Source organism: Nomascus leucogenys, chromosome 14, assembly GCF_006542625.1.
Source record: "Nomascus leucogenys isolate Asia chromosome 14, Asia_NLE_v1, whole genome shotgun sequence".
Lineage (NCBI taxonomy): Eukaryota > Metazoa > Chordata > Mammalia > Primates > Hylobatidae > Nomascus > Nomascus leucogenys.
In genome coordinates this window covers 12,480,073-12,489,700 of record NC_044394.1, presented here as the reverse complement: position 1 = coordinate 12,489,700, position 9,628 = coordinate 12,480,073, and the positions used below count along the sequence as shown (strand labels likewise).

The following is a 9,628-nucleotide window of genomic DNA, read 5'->3' as shown; positions in this document are numbered from 1 at the left end:
CCTAATAGTTAGGCAGGAATATAATTGTCCCTGTTCAGCCTGAAGAAGTTACAGAAAATGGATCTTCATCCCTCTGCAACCCTTAGGATTAAGGGGTCTCCTATAAAAGGGATGGGGGAAATGTCAGAGGCGTGTAAACCAGAACAACTCCATCTTAAATAGAAGCTGGCTAAACTAAGGCTGAAACCTACTGGGCTGCATTCCCAGATGGTTAAGGCATTCTAAGTCACAGGATGAGATTGAAGGTCAACACAAGATCAGGTCTTAAAGACCTTGCTGATAAAATAGGCTGCAGTAAAGAAGCCAGCTAAAACCCACCAAAACCAAGATGGTGACGAGAGTGTTCTCTGGTTGTCCTCACTGCTACAATCCCACCGGTGCCATGACAGTTTACAAATGCCGTGGCAACATCAGGAAGTTGCCCTATATGGTCTAAAAATGGGAGGCATAAATAATCCACCCCTTGTTTAGCATATCATCAAGAAATAAGCATAAAAATGGGCAACCAGCTGCCCTCAGGGTGGCTCTGTCTATGGGGTAGCCATTCTTTTATTCCTTTACTTTCTTAATAAACTTGCTTTCACTTTACTCTGTGGACTCACCCTGAATTCTTTCTTGCATGAGATCCAAGAACCCTCTCTTGGGGTCCAGATCGGGACCCCTTTCCTGTAACAATTTCTTCAATGAAAGAGTTCTGCATTATGAATTGAAAACCAAAAACAAAATTCTGAGCCACCTCCAGCTATCTGAATGGACTTCCTCATCTGCTGGTGTGCTCTAAAATTTAACCTGAAAGACTGGTTCAGGCCTTGACGGGAAGTGAGGGTCTGATGTGCCTTTTTATACTCTCCAGCATTAACATCAACGCCAACATTAAGTCTGATAAGAAACATTTACAATTTATTCTCTCTGAAACCTGCTATCTGGAGGCTTCATCTGCATGATAAAAGTTTGATCTCCACAACCTCTTATCATAACCTAGACAATTCCTTTCTATGGATAATAACTCAACCAATTGCCAATCAGAAAAGTTTTAAATCTACCTATAACCTGGAAGCTTGGAGTTGTCCTGCCTTTCTGGACTGAACCAATGTATATCTTAAATGTATTTGATTGATGTCTCATGTCTCCCTAAAATGTATAAAGCCAAGCTGCACCCCTACCAGCCTGAGCACATGTTCTCAGGATCTCCTGAGGGCTATGTCACCAGCCATAGTTACTCATACTTGGCTCAGCATAACTCTCTTCAAATATTTTACAGAGTTTGACCCTTTTCATGGACTGAATTCATCCAGGTAGAAATTGGGTGAAATGCTGTGACTTAATTTGGGAGTAATGAAAATTAGGTATTATTCACCAGACCTATTTTATAAAAAAATTGCAAATCAAGTAGGGCTTTAGAAGGCTGCCCTTGTCTTTCAATCCCAGGAATCCCATGAAGAATAAACCAACATCAAAGATCTCTTTAGAGCAGATCATTCTGATTACCATCTGGCCCAGAGCCTATTCAGGAGCCTCACTCACTTTGCCTCTGGCAATTAATTCCAGAACTTGGCCTGTGCCATCCCCCTGCACCTTTCTGTCCCCATCCTTGGTTGATTTAACTTCAATCGTTATCTTATATACACTAATTACCTATACTACTAATTACTTACTACTAATTAACTTAACCTAGGACAGAAGCCAGAATTTACTAAAGTTCTTGCAAAGAGCTGCAATAACATTGTTAGGAAGCTTTTCTCCAGTTTCTCATCAAATGAACACCTCTCTGCAAAGAACATCACATACTTTTAATCACTCTACCAATACAACTTTTAAGGCAGAGATTTGCTTTAAATTCATGTCAAGGTCATCAAACGAAATTCTGAAGAGCTATCTTGAACAGTTTGTAATAATCTATTCTGACTAGAAAAGAGTTTAAGGACCTTTTTAAATTCTTGCAAACACCATTCTCATTTTATTATTTGAATGAATGTGCCTGGGGCAAACTTCCCTAGTTTAAAAAACAAAAAAAATCCCTAGCAGATCCTTCAAAGCAACCTGTTTCTTTCCTGCACTGGTTCTACATTTTTCACAAGGTTCCTCATCTTTAGAATGTGTTTGCTCTTGGTCTTTCCTAAAAAAAATGTCTTATTCAGCATTTATTGCTTCTTCCATTCCAGAGGTGGGGAGATGCACTGGCCATATGGAAAGAGAGATCAGTAATTTCTGGTGCTTAATGTATACTACATGTGAGACGGGCTCAAGATTTAAAGGAATGAGCCAGCTTGGGGTTAATAACTGTGGAGTCAAAAGTGGTTTCATCAGATTGCATTTGAATTTCTAATTCCAGCCTTTCACTCTCTCCCTGATTCTCCATTCTCAAATGGCAAGGCTGAGAGAATCCCCAGTGCATTCCATCTCTTCAGACCTGAGAAACATCATTCAGAGGAATTATCATTGCGTCTCTCTCATAGTTCTGTCCATTTGGAAAAGGGCACAGAGTTCAGGGAGTAGCTTCAACATGGGTCTGAGCCTTTCTCCAACATTTCCAAACACTTCTATTTCTTCCGTGGCTTACTCTCTATTTTGCACTTTTATCTCAGCTCTTGCTGAAGGTTGCTCCTGACCCCCAATTCATTGCCCCTCACCAAGATGACTCACGGAGAGCTGCTCTGAGAAGCAGCATGACAAGAGTGGAAAGAGTGGATTCTGGAGCTATAGCTGCACTCAAACCCTGGCTCTGCATTTACTGGCTCTGAGACTTTGACCACATCTCTCGCCTCTGTGAACACCAGTTTCCTCATCTGGAAATGAAGTGCATCAGTCCTATGTCAGAGGGTTATTGTCAGAATTAGAATAAATATATGTAAATTCAAGGGGATCTCTGAAGAGATAATTCTGACCTTCCAACCACAGGAACACATTTACTATTAGGTCTGACCTTGTTTTGCTTTTACCCTTCCTAGTTTCAGCTGGGCCTCAAAAGCAAAAAGGCCAAGATCCAACAAGAAAATCTGTTTCTGCTGTATTCTCTTGGCTGCCTAGGAAGACTCTTTTGGCAGGCTTTCTGGTGATCTGTCCAAGCCTGGGGCCTCTCTTCCCTGGAGTTTCCATCACCTTGTTTAGAGGAGAAGAAACTCTAAGCATCATTATGCAGTGCCTGAGAGGCAGTTGCTCTCTTTCTTAATCTGAATAATGTTTATTATGTAATATTATATAATAAATATATAAATAAATATATAAATAAATAAACATATAATATTATATAATATTATTACAAGGATGACGATAATACTAGCAGCCTCTATTTATTGCCTGCTTACTATTGTCAGACATGAGAGACCAAGCACATTTTATATTATCTCAATTATTATATAATAGAAATGGCAAATATTAATGTAGTATAAAAACATTAAAAGCGGTAAAAATGGGTATTTCATATTGATAAAATATATAATCCACCAAGAAACTATATTAGTCATGAACTTCCATGCACCTAACAGTATAGTTTCAAAAAAATATGAAGAGAAAAGATTCTAGCATTTTACCAGGAGAAATTGACAGAATGACTATCATGTTAAAAGTTAACACACTTCTCTATAAAAGATATCGAAAACACAAATTAAGCATAGCAAGAGTTAATAACATGGTAACAAGTTATATAGAACTTTGTACTCAACAGAGATTACACATTGTTCAGAAACATATGTGGAAAGAGTTACAACTAACCATGTATTAGGCCATAAAGAAAATGTTCATAAACAAAAAGCAGCATTCATACAAGCATATTTATTGAAAAAATGCAAAAAGCTTAGAAATTAACAACAAAAGGATAGCAAAAAAATTGATCCAATTAGAATATTTAAATGCCTTTTTTAAATGTTTATTGCATGTATCAGTCAGGGTTTAATCAAAGATATTGACCCCTTAAGAAATACATAAATGTGTTATAGAGATTTTACCTTATGCAGTTGTTGTTGCTGGTTGAATACTAGTCTCTGTAAGGGTATTGTCATTGCATCTGATGCTGGAGCTGGAAGTCCTCAGGGTAGGCAGTCAAGATGTAAAGTAGGGAGAGCAAGAACAAGCTGGAACCCATAAGCACAAGCTTGAGCCAATAAGACAGGCAAAAACCTGTGTTTGTACTTGTTGCCTCTGACCTTGGTCATGCAGAAGCCAGGGCCCTTTGTCATGAAACTAAGCACACACACACACACACACACACACAGACACACACACGCACGCACACACACTCCTGCCCCAAGAGGAGAGAAGCTGAAGGAGGATACAGGGGAAGATGGAGCAGTTCCAGTCCTGGCCACTGGCCACACCAACAAGGAAACAGACAAGGTATGTGAGTTTCAAAATGGCTATAGCTTCATTTACAGTCTCCAAATCCCCCAGGGGAATCTCTCTTGTAATACAGCCTAACTGGAAACATTCAAGAAAGGGAATTCTGGGAAATGTAGTTCAGCCTAGTCAAGGCAACACATTACAAAGCCACTTCGGTCTATCCTTTGCCAAGTTTGCAGGCATACATATCTCCATAGTTAACCTCCAAGTAAAGGAAATAATAAAGTCATGCTTCTGCCTAACATAATACAATTATCACCATGCAACCAAAAATATGGTCACTCAGGGGTCAGAGACTTTTTCTTAAAGAGCCAGATAGCAAATATTTTAGGTTTTATAGGTCACATAGTTTCTGTTGCAACTATTCAATGCCAGCATTGTATCATGAAAGCAGCCGTAGAAAATGCGTAAGTGAATGAATATGACTGTGTTCCAAGAAAAACTTATTTATAAAAATAGATGACCAGCTCATGAGCCATAGTTTGTTGAGCCCTGCATTAATTCTTTTATCAAAAGAGAATAAAAAGTCCTCTTTTTGATTTGGGTGATCTTTTATTCTTCTCCTAATTGATTCACATGTCACTTTTTGATATCTTGTAACTTAAGTATTGAGAAAAAAGTTAACTTAGCATATGTTATATTAGATAAGGAGATGAGAAGGAAGGAAGGAAGAAAACAAAAATATTTGGTTAATATATACATAATATGCACATCAAAGTAAGTATTCACAACTATTGTAGTCCTCTTTTCTGCCATGTTCATGTTGTCATAGCTGGTATTTATAACTACCTTCTTCTACTAAGCATTCATATTTCCTTATCAAGCCCCGTAACTAGTTACAGTTCCTTATCTGTTTCCAAATTTATTCCTAAAAGTTCTGACCATTAACAGTTCTGCTTGAATTGGAGGTTGTTGTAGTTTTACACTGACTTAATAATCACAAAATATGAGTATACTAAAAGTTTCCCAAGAGGGTCTCCTGCATTCTAGACATAGCCATTCATTCCATGGTAGCAACTTAATTTTCCCTTGATAGTCAAGGTCAGTCAACACAGCCAGTGTAGTAACCCCTTTCTTGATATGCTGTTGATTCAGTGGCATCAGGAGCTCAAAGTGGCCAAGTGGCAGTCTTCTCAACTGAGTGTTCAATGGAATCATTGTGTCCCTGGTGGAAGCATTTCTTCCTTTGGAACTAAGACTTCTAGAGCAGTAAAGCCTAAAATTGTGGGGATGAAAAAAAATTGTGCTAGTGGATCACTAGGGATGATCATGAGAACAACAACCTCCATTTCCACCTTTTGCTTCCTAGACTTGTAAAGCTTACTATGGTAGAAATAGCACTATAGAATGGATATTGATTTAGAACATTAATCACAACCTGAAGGACCTTGACCCAGTCCCACAAGGTGTTGCCACCCAGCTAGTGTGATAACTGAGCCTTTAAAAGACTATTCTACCATTTTAACACATCAATTGCTTCAGAATAATGGGTAACATGGTACGACTAGTGAATTCCATGAGCATGAGTCCATTGCCTCACTTCATTTGCTGTGAAGTGAGCTTCTTGGTTAACAGTGATGCTATTTAGATAAAGTATTATGACAGTTCAAAATGGTAGTTTTGGCAGAAGCATTTCAAGCAGAAAAGGCAATACCGTATTGAGTAAGAACAAAGTGCTGTCCCTTCTGTGATGGAAACAGACCAACGTAATCAACCTGCCACCCGATAGCTGGCTGATCGCCCCAAAGAATAGTGCCATATTGGAGGCTGGCGTTGGTCTCTGCCTTTAACAGAGATTGTGTGAAAATAGGCCCTGATGAGTGAAAGTTCATGATGCTGAAGCCCAGAATAACCTTCATTTGTTCATGAACCCTATGGACAACAACAGGAGTGACTGGAGAAGGCTGACTGATATCCACAGAACAGATCATCAAAATCCTCCTTTACTGAGTCACCTTTTGGTGAGCACTCATGTGGTACACAAATATCTTCATATTCTGTGTCCATTTGCAGAGATTTATTCGTATATCTCTTCTCCACATATCAGTTTTCCAATTGTGCCTTCCAAGTCCCTGACCACCCAGCCAAACCATTAGCCATGCCCATGAACTAATGTAGACCCATATGTCTAGCCATCTATCATCCTAGGCAAAATGAACAACACATATCCTGTTCAAAATCCCACCTACAGGAAAGATTTCCCTTTAATGCAGTCTTTCAGGGCTGTCCCAAAGTGGGATTATAGTGTTACAGCTATCCACTTCCAGGTGATAGCTGAATATCATGAAGAATGGGCTGTAAACAAACCTCAAGTGTTTTCTTCCTCAGTCAGCTGATCGTGGGGAACTCCTCATCAGGCCATAAGTGTGGTTGAAGGAAAGAAGTAAATGTAGCATCAATAGAAGACATGGGCATCTGAGCTACTTCCTCATGCAAATTACTTGTGCCTCCAAGACCTGCTTAAATTCGATCTTATTGATACCACTTCCATTTGATAATGGAGTGCTGCTGTCCATGTCCAACTTTATGGCTTAGTAGGGCAGACAGTACCTACAATAGGTAGCTCAGGTCACATGGTAACTTTGTAGCTCAGGGTCATATGTTCAGCCTCTGAAGCCCAGTAGCAAGTCAAAAGCTGTTTCTCAAAAGGAAAATAGTCACCCCCAGAGAATGGTATGGCTTTGCTAAAAATTGCTAAGGGTCTCTGCTGGGATTCACCTATAGCAGCCGGCCAAAGGCTCCCAACAGAATCTCTATGAACCACTAATACTACAAGTACCTTCAGGTCTTCTGAATCACATGGTCCAATTGGCAGAACAGCTTGCATGCCAGGTTGGGCCATTGTAGAGCTTACTCTTACCCTGGGACCCACATAAAACAGATAGCTTTTCAGGTCACTAAGTAAATGAGTAAAAGTAATATGTGCAAATGAGAAATATATTGCCTTCAAATGCCAAAGAGACCCAGTAGGCATCACACCTCTTTCTTAATAGTAACCGAAGCTTGATGCAGCAATTCGACCTTCACTGATGAAGAGAAATCCCTTCATATATCAGATAATTGGACTCCTAGAAATTTCACCAAAGTAGCAGATCCTCAAATTTCTCTGGGATTTATCTTCTGCGCTCTGTGGCACCCAAATGTCTTATTGATGTGTCTAAAGTAAGTAGTTGCTACTTTCTGCTCACTATGTCCAATAAGCATAGTATCATCAATTTAATGATGTCCCATGGAAAAGTAAATCAAGGTCTTTGCAGACCAGTTTATGACAACGAGCTAAAAAGTTGATATACCTGAGGTAAGACAGTGAAGACATATTATTGCTATCTTGCCAGATGAAAGTCAACTTCTTTTGATGGTCTGTACTAACAGGTAGAAAGATAAAAGCATGTGCCAGATTAATAGCTGCATACCAGGGATTTGTTAATTTGCTCCAGCAACAAAACTACATCTAGAAAAACAACTACAATGGGAGTCACTACCTGATTAAGTAGTCCATTGTCAATCTGGCTGAATCATAGCCCCTGCATCTTTCAATTCCTTTTAGTGCCACTAATCTCTGCTATTCCTCCGAGAATGCAGTATTGCTTTTAGTTTAGTGTTTTGTAAGTAGAGACAGCTTACAAAATGGCTTCCACTTGGTTTTTCCTACCATTATAGCCCTCATTCCAGGTGTCAGGAAACCACTACGGGGATTCTGCTAGTTACTGAGTATGTCTATTCTAATTATGCATTCTGGAACTGCGGAAATAAACACACAATGATTTCAGGACACATTGGGCCCACTGTGAGATGGACCAGAGCCATGTATTAGTTCTCTATTGCTGCATAACAAATTATCCTGAAACTTAGAAGCTAAAAAACCAAACATTTATTATCTCCCAGTTTCTATGGGTCAAGAGTCTGGGAGTGGCTTACTTGGGTACCTCTGGCTCAAAGACAGGATTGTAGCTAAGCTGTTGCCTGAGGCTGCAGTTTTCTCAAAACGTGATTGTGGATGAAGGATCCACAATGTCTTTCTGTTTGTCTGAGGGCCTCAGTCCCTCACCATACCACATGGGCATCTCCACAGAATTGCTCTCAATATGACAGCATGCTTCCCTCAGTGCAAGTGATCCAAGAGAAGGAAAGAAAGAGAAAGAGAATGAAACAAAGAGAGAAATCATAGTCATTTTATAACCTAATATAGGAGGTGTTGTCCCATTATTTCTGCATTATTTCTGCCATAGTCTGTTCATTAGAAGCAAGTCATTAGGCCCACCCCATACTCAAGGAGAAGAGATTACACAAGAGCATGAATACCAGGAAGTGGGGATCTTTAGGGACCACTTCAGAGGCTGCCTACCATCCTGGGTTATTGAAATAAAATTGAAACTTGTCAAGTGCAGTGGCTCACACCTGTAATCCCAGCACTTTGGGAAGTTGAGGCAAGAGGATCACTTGAGCTCAGAAGTTTGAGACCAACCTGGGCAACATAGCAAGACGCCACCAAAAAAATTTTTTAAAATTAGCCAGGTGTGGTGGTGCATGCCTATGGTCCCAGCTACTCAGGAGGCTGAGGTGGAAGGATCACTTGAACCCAGGAGTTGGAGGCTGTGGTGAGTTATGATCATACCACTGCTCTCCAGCCTGGGCCACAGAGCAAGACCCTGTTTCAAAAAAAAAAAAAATCATGAATGATTTAGAAATAAATATCAAGAGCCAAAATAGCAAAATTCATGAGATCTTAATACAACACATCCTATTTTACAGATTGGAAACTCAAGGTGGGGGAATAGTTAAAAATTATTTGCCCCAGGTCATTTAGTTAGTAGCAAAACCGATACTTAAAACTCAGTCTAATTCCAAATGCTCATTCTGACTATGACCTCTTCCTCCAAAATGTCCTTTAATTAGGTCAGTTATGCCACTTGGCTTCTACTCCCTTCCCTGTCTTCCTACTTTTCTCTCCTCTTCCATCAAAGAGAAACTATTCAGAGACTGGTATACTTACCTTATGGGAACAATTATGAGACATCCTCAAATGTGAGGCCATATTTTTTCAGAGAAGAGACAATTTTAAATAATAACCCATGGCCTATCACACTGAACTGTTCCTTCCCCACTGCTGATTTTACATCTTTCCTTTACTTTTTGCAATTTGAGCAGGAGCTGGTGACATTGATACTACAATTCAAACACACTTGTTCCTTAGCAACAACAGCTAAGTTATCTTTGCAGGTACCTCAAGTTTCAGAGCTTCTTAGAACTTCCTCTCTAAAAGGGCCAGGGTCCCTTTCAGAACAATAAGTCA

At 39.7% G+C, this 9,628-nt stretch overlaps 1 long non-coding RNA gene across 1 annotated transcript; it reads right to left on the bottom strand.

The window, feature by feature from the left end:
• Window positions 1–961: 961 nt before the first annotated feature.
• Window positions 962–8,994, bottom strand: LOC115838370. Its single transcript, XR_004033380.1, has 3 exons — window positions 8,984–8,994; window positions 7,402–7,403; window positions 962–1,057 (listed from the first exon to the last, which is right to left on the bottom strand). It is a non-coding gene; the product is annotated as an uncharacterized LOC115838370 (long non-coding RNA).
• Between the last annotated feature and the right edge of the window lie 634 nt (window positions 8,995–9,628).